The sequence below is a fragment of the Eriocheir sinensis genome, chromosome 54, assembly GCF_024679095.1.
Source record: "Eriocheir sinensis breed Jianghai 21 chromosome 54, ASM2467909v1, whole genome shotgun sequence".
Taxonomy (NCBI): domain Eukaryota; kingdom Metazoa; phylum Arthropoda; class Malacostraca; order Decapoda; family Varunidae; genus Eriocheir; species Eriocheir sinensis.
This window is the reverse complement of record NC_066562.1, coordinates 7,029,401-7,042,428: the sequence shown is the minus strand read 5'-3', so window position 1 is coordinate 7,042,428 and position 13,028 is coordinate 7,029,401.

Genomic DNA, 13,028 nt, shown 5'->3' with positions numbered 1-13,028 from the left:
AATGGAAAATGGAGCAATGAAAATAAGAAAAGAATAAAATGGAGTGAAAATAATGTTGTATAAATTAATCCCGTGAGACTGAAAGTGAAAATAGTGACGTTGTTGAATAAAAAAAGATGAAATTAGTGAAGAAATATTAATACCAGGAAACAAAAAATAAACAAACAAACATATAAAAGGACAGACTGTAAGAATGAAAGAAAAAAGAAAAAAAAACAAATATTGAAGTAAAATTAGAGGAAAAGAGAGAATGAGGATGCAGAAAAAAAGATGAAATTAATGAAAAATATATCAAAACGAGGGAATGAAAAACTAACAAACAAAGAGGAGATTAAAAATGAAAAAGAAAAGAAAGGAAAAATATTGAAGTGAAATTAGAAAAAAAAGAAAATGAAAATGCAGAAAAAAGAAGAAATTAATGAAAAAATATTAAACCGAGGGAACATAAAACAAATAAGAATGAAAGAAAAAAAGAAGAAAAGTTGACTAAGAATGAAAGAAAAAAAAGAAGAAAAATTGAAAAACTAAGAATGAAAAAAAAGAAGAAAAATGGCCTAGGCGGAAAAAGAAAAGAAAAATTGGACTACGAATGAAAAAAAAGAAGAAAAATAGAGAAACTGTAGGAATGAAAGAAAAAAAGAAGAAAAAATAATTGAAGTGAAATTAGAGAAAAGAGAAAACGAAGATACAGAAATAAAGATAAAATTTCTTCTTCATCTTCTTTTTCTTCATCTTTTCCTCTTTATCAATGTTTCCCTATTCCTCTCCGCTAGAAAACCCCCCATAATATTTCTTCTTTTTCTTCATCATTTCCTCTCTCCTTTTTCTTCTTCACCTTCTTTTTCTTCACTATTTCCTCTTTATCAACGTTTCCCTATTCCTCCCCTTCTCAATAAAAAAAAATTCTCCTTTTTCTTCTCCATCTTCTTTTCCTTCATCCTTTCCTTTGTCCTTTTCTTCTTCATCTTCTTCCCTTCATCCTTTCCTCTCTTCTTTTTCTTCTTCATCTTCTTTTTCTTCATAATTTTCTTTTTATCGATCTTTCCTCTTCCTCTCCTTCTCTAACTCCTTTTCCATTTCTCTGAACTTTGCTTACTAATGGCATTGACCTTTGACCCTTACACATAATACCTCAGTTATCCCTGTTGCTCTCTCTCTCTCTCTCTCTCTCTCTCTCTCTCTCTCTCTCTCTCTCTCTCTCTCTCTCTCTCTCTCTCTTATCAACAACACCAATACTTTCTTTTTCTTCTCTTCTTTTCTCTTCTTCTTTTTCTTCTCTATCTCTCTTTTTCTCTCTTCCGTTCCTTCCTCCTCCTCTTCTTCTCTTTACCTGGTTGCGCTCTCCCCCTCCTTCTCCCTCTCCTCTACTGATTTTTTTCACTTTGAATCTCCAGAAAAAAAACTGTGAGTATTCTCCTGATTTTTTTAACGTTGTATTCTCCCGATTTTTCTGACCTGTGTATTCGGAATCTTCCTTCAATAAGCTTCTTTGGGTGGGTGAAAAAAAAGTATTAATTCTCCGCTGATGGAATATAAAAGTCCCGGTACACACACACACACACACACACACACACACACACACACACACACACACAGTCAATTCCAGTTAGACAGTAAGATAAAAATAAAAAATAAAAATAATTGAAGGTTTATTAAGCTCCAAAATAAAATAAATAAAGAAAGAAAGAAAATAAAGAAGAAAATAAAGGAAAAAGAGGAAAAAAAAAGAAAAGGTTGAGAAATATATACTAGCACATACACTAACTTCTCTCTCTCTCTCTCTCTCTCTCTCTCTCTCTCTCTCTCTCTCTCTCTCTCTCTCTCTCTCTCTCTCTCTCTCTCTCTCTCTCTCTCTCTCTCACAAGACTAACTTTAATTGATAAGGAAACTTGTGGTCAATATTGCCAACTAATATGAGAGAGAGAGAGAGAGAGAGAGAGAGAACATAAATGAGAAAGGAGATAAAACACTTAATTTCCGTTTTTTTTTCTTTCTTTTTTCTTTTTTATTTGTTTGTGTGTCTCTGAATTCGTCTCTCTCTCTCTCTCTCTCTCTCTCTCTCTCTCTCTCTCTCTCTCTCTCTCTCTCTCTCTCTCTCTCTCTCTCTCGCTCTCTCTTCCTCTCTCTCTCTTTCCTTCCTTCCTCTCTCCTCCTCTTCCATCTTCTTCCTCCTTATTTTTTCCTCTTGTCTCTCTTCCTCTCATCCTTCCTTTCTTCCTTTTCCTCCACTCCTTCACTCCTTCCCTCCCCTTTCCTTCCCTTTTATCTCTATTCTTCTCTCCTCGTTTCCTCTGCTGCTCTAATTCCTCTTTTCCTTCCTTTCATCTTTTTCTCCTTTTCTTTCCATTCTTTTTCTTCCTTTTCCCTCCCTTCTATCTCTCTTCTTTCTTCCTCCTCCTCCTCCTCCTCCTCCTCGTCCTCCTACCCACTTCTCTTCCCCCTTCCATTCCTCTCTTCCTCCTCCTCCTCCTCCTCCTCCTCCCTCCTTCTCTTCTATTGATAAGACGTAATTAGTGCGAAACGAAACTAAGTCGAGAAAGAAAAAAAGAAACACTTGCCGATAAAAAAAGTTAAAATTTCTGCTTTTGCAATTAACATTATTGACATTATTATATATTTTTAGTTTGAATTCAAGGTTAGAGGAGGAGGAGGAGGAGGAGGAGGAGGAAGACGAAGGAAGGAAGGAAGAAGAGAGTATGAGAAAGAAAGAGGAGGAAGAGGAAAAGGTTCATGAAAATCAGAAATAAAGAGGAGGAGGAAGAGAGAAATGAAGAGAATGAAGAATGAGGAAGAGGAAGATGTAGATGAGAAAGAAGAACAGGAGAGGAAGAGAAGAGAGAAGAGGAGGGAGATGGAGGAGGAAGAGAAGGAGGAGGAGAAAAAGAAAACGAAGATTGAAAAAAAAAAACGAAAGAGAAAATATAAAGAAAATGAGAATGGAAGAAGGAGGAGGAGGAGGAGGAGGAGGAGGAGGAGAGGAAAGATGATGAAGAGAAAAATTAATAGACGGAGGGCAAAGAAGTTGAAAATAAGAAGGAAGGGGAAGCAGAGGAGGAGGAGGAGGAGGAGGAGGAGGAGGAGGAGGAGGAGGATTAATATAGGGTACGTTTTTGGGAGAGAGAAGAGGGAGATTAATGGCTGCTTGAGAGAGAGAGAGAGAGAGAGAGAGAGTTGCTTACGAGACTTTTTAATTACTTTCTCCTCATTTTCTTTTTCTTCTTCTTTTCTTAATTTCTTTTCATTCCTCTTTCTAATTTTTTTTCCATTTTTTTCTTCATATTTTTCGTCTTTATTCATTTTTCCTCTTTTCCTCCTTTTCCTTTTCGTAATTTTCTTTTTCTCTTACTTTTCCTTTTCCTTCTTTTTCCTTCCTATTTTCCTTTATTTACTTCATTCGTCTATTTTTTTTCTTTTCTTTATCCAAGTTTTCCATTTTCTTTCTGTTCGTCTTTGGTTCCTTTTCTCTTTTTTTATGTTATTCTTTGTTTTCTCTTCCTCCTCCTCCTCCTCCTCCTCCTCCTCCTCTTCCTCTTCCTCTTCTAACTTCTTCTTCTTTAATATTTTCTTGTTTTCCTTCAGGCTTGTTTTTCCTTCCTGAATCCACTGTGGCTATTTCCTCTTCTTCTTCCTCCTCCTCCTCCTCCTCTTCTTCTTCTTCTTGTTCATTCATCTTCGTTATCTTGTTTTGTATTCTGTTTTCCCCCACTTCCTCTTCCTCTTCTTCTTCTTCTTCTTCCTCCTCCTCCTCCTCCTCCTCCTCTTCTTCTTCTTCTTCTTCCTCTTCCTCCTCCTTTCATGTATCACTTTCAATTCTAATTTTCTTCATTATCTCCTCTTAACATTGTCTTTCGCTTCCTCTTTTTCTTCTTTCTTTTCTTCCTTTCTTTAAACTTTTCATCCTTTTATTTTTACCTTTTTTTGTTTTTATTTTCTTCTTTTTCTATTTTCTTCTTTTTTTCCTTTTATTTATCTTTATCTTTTTGTTTCTTTTGGTTTTCATCTTCATTTCTCTTCTTTCTCCTCCTCCTCCTCCTTTATCTTCTTTCTCCTCCTCCTCCTCCTTTATCTTCTTTTCCTCCTCCTCCTCTCTTTCATCATTTAAGCTTCCATTTCTCTCCATCTTCCTCCTCCTTTCAATTTTCATTACCTTCAACCTCCTCCTCCTCCTCCTCCTCCCTATCACTTCTTCATTCTCTTCCCAGCCTCTTTCTTCTCCTTCTCCTCCTCTTCCTTCTTTCATTCATCACTTGTTATCATTTCTCTCTATCCTTCTTCTTTCTGTTCTCATTTCTCCTCTTTCTCTTCTCCCTCCTTCTTCTTCTCCCCTTATTCCTATTTCTCTTTCTTCTATTCGTTGTTATTTACGTTACTAATTCTCTCTATTATTCTTTTTTTTATTTCTCCTCCACCTCTTTCTTTTCATCGTCTATCTTTTCCCTTTTCTTCTTCTCTTTCCTTCACTCATAACTTATCCCTTCTCCCTATCCTCCTCCTTTCTCCTTTCATTCTCCTCCTCCCTCTCTTCATCCTCTGTTTTTATTTCTCCTCTTTCTCCTCCTCCTCCTCCCTTTATTCCTATTTCTCCTCCTCCTCCTCTGCCTCCTCCTCCTCTTCATCTCTTTACACACAAGCTTTCCCTTCCTTTTTTTTCTCTACCTCATCTCTTTACCTCACTAAGCTCTCTTGAAGGTCCCCGGAGATGCTTAGGCCCAGCTTGTTAGTAGAGAGCGCGTATTTTTTCTATAGTGACGCTCCATGAAGAGAAGGGAAGGATGGGAGGGAGTTTGGGGTGAGAGAGGACAGATGTGTGTGTGTGTGTGTGAGAGAGAGAGAGAGAGAGAGAGAGAGAGAGAGAGAGAGAGAGAGAGAGAGAGAGAGAGAGAGAAGAAAGTTAATATAGGTGTGTGTGTGTGTGTGTGTGTGTGTGTGTGTGTGTGTGTGTGTGTGTGTGTGTGTGTGTGTTTTAGGAGTCTAGTCAGGTGTGTGAGAGAGAATAAAAGGTTAAACAGGTATGTGAAAAGAAAATAAGACAGGTATGGAGACTAATTAGGTAAGGGATTGCAGGTGTGTGTGAGAGAGAATACACATATGACTAACACACCTGCCTTGGGTATACTAATTAACTTTACACCTGTCTCCTTTCATCACACACCTGTCACACACCTGTCCTTTCCTATACACCTGCTCTCTCTCTCTCTCTCTCTCTCTCTCTCTCTCTCTCTCTCTCTCTCTCTCTCTCTCTCTCTCTCTCTCCAATACTACACCTGCTATACCTGTCTTCTTCCTCTCCAAACCTGTCTACACACCTGTCTGCACACCTGTCTTCTCCTCAAGGTCTTCAAGCTCGAGGAAGGAACTTTGGCAGGTAAGGAGCTTCATTAAGGAGGAGGAGGAGGAGGAGGAGGAGGAGGAGGAGGAGGAGGAGGAGGAGATTGTAAAGACTCAGACTCGCTTCATGAGGCATTATTATTATTATTATTATTATTATTATTATTATTATTATTATTGAGTTTACGTGAATTACATGTATTTATCTATTTTTTTTTTCACTAAACTCAAACTAACTTGATCAATGAATTTCCTGTTATCTATCTATCTATCTATCTATCTATCTATCTATCTATCTATATATCTATCTGTCTATCTATTTTTCTACAATTAACATAGAACAAAAATATATCATAGTTAACAGTCAGTTCAATTAAAGCAAATATCTGTTTTTTTTGTATCATTTCTCTATTTCATTATTTTTTTATTGTTATTTTATATGGAACGTTACTGAAAATACATCTCTTCATTCTGTGTGTGTGTGTGTGTGTGTATGTACTCTCGACATTTTTCCTTTTTCCTTTAGAACTGCAATTTTTTTTATTTTTTTATCCGGACGCAAAGCAGCTTATGGAATCCAATCGTCTGGCGGAAGGGAAGTGAACGTCTACTCTCTGAACGTATTTGATGTTGTGTTGTCTTGTTTTACTTATATTTTACGTTTTCTCTATTGCGTCTCTCTTTTTTTTTTTAGCATATTTTCTTTCTCCCTCTTTTCCTCCCTTTTCTTTTATTGTCTTCATTTTTCTTCATTCTCTTATTTCTTTTCGTATTTTTCTTCTCTCTCTTTTAATATATTTTCTGCCCTCTTCCTCCCTTTCCTTTCATTGTCTTCTTTTTCTTCATTCTCTTATTTCTTTTTCGTATTTTTCCTCTCCTCCTTTTCCTCAGTCTTCTTTTTCTTCATTTACTTTCTTTTACATATTTTTCCTCTCCCTCCTTTAATATATTTTCTTTCCTCCTCCTCCTCTTCCTTTCTCTTCTTTCTTTTTTTGTATTTTTCCTCTCCCTCTTTTAACATATTTTCTTTCCTCCTCCTCCTTTTCCTTTTATTGTCTTCTTTTTTCTTCATTCTCTTATTTTTTTCGTATTTTTCTCTCCCTCTTTTAACATATTTTCTCTCCTCCTCCTTTTCCTTAATCTCCTTTTTCTTCAATTGCTTCTTTCTTTTCTCCTTTCTTTTTTTTGTATTTTTTCCTCTCCCTCTTTTAATTTATTTCCTTTCCTCCTCCTCCTCCTTTTCCTTTCACTCAGTTTTCCTTTTCCTCTCTCTCTCTCTCTCTCTCTCTCTCTCTCTCTCTCTCTCTCTCTCTCTCTCTCTCTCTCTCTCTCTCTTTTACTTCATCTGCATCGTCCGTCTATGTTTTTCTTTTTCTATATCTATCCAACTTTTTCTATTTTCTTTTATTCCTCATTTTTATTCATATTTCTTATTGGTGTTCTTTATTTTCCTTATAGTTCTTGTTTCCTCTATTTCTTTCTTTCTTTTCCTTTCTCTTTCTGTTATTTTCTCTTCTTTATTAAATTCTTCTCTTTCTCCTCCTCTAACTAATTTAGCTTTTTTTCTTCATTTTCTTCGTGTTTATCATCTTTCTCTCATTTTTCTCGTATGTATAACTCTTTCCTATATTTCTCTATTCACTTCTTTTTCTTTATAATTCTTTCTCTTTTAACCTCTAACTCATGTATTCTTCTCTGTCTCATGTTTCCACAATTCATCTCTCTGGTCTAAACACTCCTCTCATTTTCCTGCTATACATAACTCTGCCCTTCGTTTCTACACTATATTTCCCTTTCTATATTCCTTTCCCCTTAATTCCTTTCACTCTCTTACCCTCCGACTTCTTTACGTTCTTCGCTGTCTCATTTTTTCATTATTTTTCTCTTGGCTTCATCCTCTCCTTTCCCTCGTATTCATATCTCCCTCTCTGACCCTGTTCTGTACGTCTGTGTCAGTGGTCTGGTCAGGTTACAATTGTATTAGTGAAAGCCTGTATATTCTGGGAGGGAGAGAGGGGGAGAGGGGTGGAGAGAGAGAGAGAGAGAGAGAGAGAGAGAGAGAGAGAGAGAGAGAGAGAGAGAGAGAGAGAGAGAGAGAGAGAGAGAGACACTCGTAAAAGTTCAACATTTTTCATATTTTAACGTAATTTGTCGTTTGTGGGAAAGTTTTTTTTTGTGGTCGAATTAGAGAAAGAGAAGTACTGATTACGATGAATGAGGAGGAGGAGGAGGAGGAGGAGGAGGAGGAGGAGGAGGAGGAGGAGGAGGAGGAATGGGAGTAACAGGAAGATGAAGAATAAAAAAATGGAAAAAGTACTGATTACAATGAATAAGGAGGAGGAGGAGGAGGAGGAGGAGGAGGAGGAGGAAGAGAAGAAGTTAAGGAAGGAGAAAGAATATAACTTGATTTCTTAAAAGTACTACTACTACTACTACTACTACTAGTACTACTACTACTACTACTACTACTAGTACTACTACTACTACTACTACTACTACAAGAATATATTATTACTTAGGTTCAAACGAGGAAGATTTATACCACAATTCTCTCTCTCTCTCTCTCTCTCTCTCTCTCTCTCTCTCTCTCTCTCTCTCTCTCTCTCTCTCTCTCTCTCTCTCTCTCTCTCTCCCCAATTCTTCACGCCTTCAATACTCACGGCAAAGGCTCTCGTTTCTCACTCTAAGACGCCGCAGGAAAATTATAACTTGCCTGTATAAATTTGGCGTAAGAGAGAGAGAGAGAGAGAGAGAGAGAGAGAGAGAGAGAGACGACGAAAAGGTAAAGGAGTAAAAAAAAAAAAAGGTGGAGAGAAAGGGAAAAATAAAATATGTTAAAGAGAGAGAGAAAGAGAGAAGAATAAAAATAATGATAAAGAAGAAGAAGAAGAAGAGGAGAAGATAAAAAGTAGACAAAAGGGCAAAAAAAAATAAAATGAAGCGAAAAAAGAGAAAAAATATATATATATATATATATATATATATATATATATATATATATATATATATATATATATATATATATATATATATAGAGAGTGTGTGGGTAGTGGAGGTTGTCAGGGTGCTGAAATCAATCCTTTTTACCTCCACGAAAAAGGATTAAGCGAAGGAAAGGAGAGAAGGGAAGGGAGGGAAGGGAAGGGTGGAGGGAGGGGTGGAGGGTGAGGGAAGGAGGGAGGGAAGGGATGGAGGGAAAAGAGGAGGAGAGGAGGAAAGAGAGAATAGGTGAAAGGAAGGAAAGAAGGGAGGAGGAGAGAAAATTGGAGGAATGGAGGGAAGGGTTAACAAGGTGGAGGAAATAGAGGAGGAGAGGAAAGGAAGGAGGAAAGTGGACAAAAAAATAAAATAAGGTCAAGATGGAGGAAGAGGAGGAGGAGGAGGAGGAGGAGGAGGAGAAGGAGGAGGAGGAGGAGGAGGAAGACGAAGATATATAGGAAAAGGAGGACGAGAGAGAGAGAGAGAGAGAGAGAGACGCATAAAAAATAAATCAAAGAGAAAAAGTAAAGGGGAGGAAAAGACTAAGAGAGTAGGGAGGAGGAGGAGGAGGAGGAGGAGGAGGAGGAGGAAATAAAGAATTCTGGTTAGCACGAGAAAAAAAAATGGCTTGAAAGGAAGTGGACGAGAGAGAGAGAGGGTAGGCCTATAAAGTGTCTCGTTCATCTAATTGGTGTTCAGGTAATTAGTTTGGGTCCTCGCGAATTGGTCTGTTAATTAGGTACTTTCTTTCTCTTTTTTTTATTCCTTTTTTTCTTCTTTTTTTAATTTTTTTTCTTCTCCCTTTTTCTTCTTTCACTCCTTTTATTATTTTCCGTTTTCCCACTTTTCTTTTCTTCCTTTTATTCTTTTTCGTTTTTCCACTCCTTTCTTTTCTCCTCCTCCTCCTTTTCTCTTTTTCTTCCCCTGTTTTTCTACGGTTCCCTTTTCTCCTTCCTCTCCTTTCATTCTTTTCCTTTTTTCCATTCCTTTCTCTTTTCTTCCTTTTATTCTTTTTCGTTTTTCCACTCCTTTCTTTTCTTCTTCTCCTCCTCCTCTTTTTCTTCGTCCACTTCTTCTTATTCCCTCTTTTTGCCACTCTCTTTTCTATCCTTCCTTTCCCTTTCCCTCACTAACTTCGATTCTTCTTTACGTCTCTTATTCCTTTTCTTTTTTCCACTCCTTTCGTTTCTCCTTCTGTTCCTCTTTTTCTTTTTCCACTTCTTGTTCCGTCTTTTTGCCACTCTCTTTTCAATCCTTCCTTTCCCTTCCCTTCACTAACCTCGATTCTTTCTTACGTTTCTCTTATTCCTTTTCGGTTCCCACTTCTTCCTCATGTCCTTCTCCTCTTTTTCTTCTCCTTTTTTTCTTCTCCTTCTTCTTTTTGCTTCTCATTTTCGTTTTATTCTTCCTTTCCTTCCCCTCACTAACTTCGATTCTTTCTTGCGTTCCTCTTATTCCTGTTTGTTTCCTTTTCCTTCCTCGTTCTACTCCTCTTTTTCTTCCCCCATCTCTGTCTTTTCGCTCGTCATTCTCTTCTCTATTTTTCCCTCCCTTTCCCTCACTACCATCAAAGACTCTCCAGGTAACATCAACTAGACAGGTAAATCTAACACCACTTCATCGATCCATCCGCCATAACTAATACAAATCTATATACCATTTAAAATACAGTGTTGAGTTCCCTTATACTTAAACACAGACGAGGGAGACGCTAGCTGGATACAGATATAAGCTTCATGAGGACAGACGATAAAAGGGATGACATGAGTGCTTGTCTAACCGCTTCCCACACTCAAAGAAACAGAAAACTATGGTATCGCATTCTCAAGCGCTTGCGGTATTCAAAACAACCATTTCCCAAGGCCACAAGGGAGATTAGTCGGGTTCCCACGTGTGTCTTAAGCGTTCAGGTACAGAAGCCTTGTCTAACTGTCACTAGGCTCATGAAACTACGCATGGAAATACCCACAACCTCGACGAAACGTGGGTATGTGAGCCTCGAGAATGTGGGACTATGACATCTATGCTTTCACACGCAGTAAATAACAAGTCACCGAGACACGTGGCAACGGCGTGCGTATTGCCTCGTGAGCCTCAGAATGCGCCGAAAAGCTGGTTTCACCGTTGCCAGATTGTCGTACTCAGAGCATAGTATTTACCGGCTTCTGACGTCTAACTATTGCCAAGAAACATCAGGAATTAACTATTTTAACGATAATTATAAGTGAATCTCCTTATTGGGGTCCACGAGACAGTTTTTGGGTCGGAAGTCGGTGAATATAAGAGGCTGAGTAAGACAATCTGGCAACTTTGGCTGGTTTGTGACGGCGTTCGAAAGTACTCCGTTTTGAATTTTGATCCGATTTTGAATTTTGAACCGATTTTGAATTTTGAACCGATTTTGAATTTTGAACCGATTTTGATTTTTGAACCGATTTTGAATTTTGAGCCGATTTTGTATTTTGAACCGATTTTAATTTTGAACCGATTTTGAATTTTGAAACCTATTTTGAATTCTGAACCGATTTTGAATTTTGAAACCTATTTTGAATTTTGAACCGATTTTGAATTTTGAAACCTATTTTAAATTCTGAACCGATGTTGGATTTTGAGTCCGATTTTGAGTTTTGAGTCCGATTTTGAATTTTGAACCGATTTTGAATTTTGCGTTTGAATCCTCTTTTATTTTTCGTTTTTCTGGAGAAGTGACAATGTTTTTTTTTAATAAGGTGGGCTTTTTTTTTGCCTTTTTTTTTTACATCAAAGGACACGGCTCAAGGGCAACAAAAACAGTACCCCCCCAAAAAAGCCCGCTACTCGTCGCTCCCACAAAACAAAAGTAAAAAGTAAAGAGTAGCCAAAAGAGAGGTCAATTTCGGGTGGAGAGGTGTCTTGATGCATTCTTCTTGAAAGAGGTCAAGTCATAGGCAGGAGGAAATACAGACGAAGGAAGACTGTCCCAGAGTTTACCAGTGAAGGGGATGAAAGAATGGAGATGCTGGTTAACTCTTGCATAAGGGGTTTGGACAGTATAGGGATGAGCATGAGTAGAAAGTCGCGTGCAGCGGGGCCGCGGGAAGGGGGGAGGCATGCAGTCGGCACGAAAATATCGGTAGAAGATAGAAAGAGAAGCAACATGGCGACGGAATTTAAGTGGTAGAAGGCTGTCAGTAAGAGGAGGAGAGTTGATGAGACGAAGAGCCTTAGACACCAATCTATCTACAAGAGCTGTGTGAGTGGAGCCCCCCCACACGTGAGATGCATACTCCATACGAGGGCGGACAAGGCCCCTGTATATGGAAAGCCTCTGTGCGGGTGCCCTGAAGCTGAATCCTTTTTTTTTTAAATGAAAAAAAAAAAAAGTCTATTGCTTTCACATAAAACGTAATCAAAGCAAACATATAAATCACGAGGAGCGTACTTTTAGGGGGAACTTTTTAATTTATTTTTTTGATGATTGTTTTGTTTCGATTTACGTTAACTTTCCCATTTTCCTATCTTATCCCTCTCTTTATCTTCCCTTCTTTTTCTCTCCCTTTCTTTCCTTCCATACTGTTTTTTCTTCTTTTTCTTTCTCTTTCTTTCTCTCTCAGCTTTTTCGTTTCCTTTTCTTTCCTCTTCTCCTTCTCCTTTTCCTTCTCAAATCAATCCTTTTCTTTTTCTCTCCATTCATTCTTTTCCTTATTTTTCCCCTCCTATAAATTTTCTTCCTCTACTACTACTACTACTACTACTACTACTACTACTACTACTACGACTACTACTACTACTTCTACATCTACCACCACCACCACTACCTCCCCACTTCAACCCAACAATAACATTCCCACATTGCACTTTCCCAAGATTTCTCTGCACTCGATGGGAAGTTCAGCACAGAGATAACAGCCTTCAGCTTACCTCCAAACAACTGCGCCTGGCCCCAGTGCGCGAGTACCTGCAGAGAGGAGATAAGACAGTCCAGCAATTCCCTTAGAAGGTCACTGGGTAAAGTTCGTCAGCAAAAAAAAAAAAAAAAAAAAAAAAAAAAAATATATATATATATATATATATATATATATATATATATATATATATATATATATATATATATATATGCATACATATAGAATATATATTTATATATATATTTTTTTTTTTCTGGTCATAATGGATTTTGCGGAACTATTTGAAAGAGCTAGTCTGTTTGTTTGTTTGTTTGTTTGTTTGTGTGTGTGTGTGTGTGTGTGTGTGTGTGTGTGTGTGTGTGTGTGTGTTTGTTGGTATTCATGAAAGGGTAAAAAACAACAACCGTGAAGTAGAAAATAAGTAAGAAAATAAAGAAGAAAATAAGTAAAAAAAAAAAAGAAAAATCCTGGCAAAACAAAATCCAACGTAAAAGAAGAAAATAAGTAAAAAAACAAAAAAAACAACAACTCACCAAAAAAGAAAAAAAGGAAGAAAAGAAAAATCCTGGCAAAACAAAATCCAACGTAAAAAAAGAAAACAAGTAAAAAAAAGAAGAAAAAAAACAACTCGCCAAAAAAGAAAAAAAAAAGGGAAAAAAAGAAAAATCATAGCAAAACAATATCCTTTTTTTACCCGCATTTCAAGGACAAGCCGCGACATATTAGGCAAGGACAGACGAAAAATACGGCGCAGTTAGGTACATACTGACTGCTTATGTGTTTGCGTCAAGGTCTGTCTGTCCGTCGGTCTGTCCGTATGTGATTTTTATGATA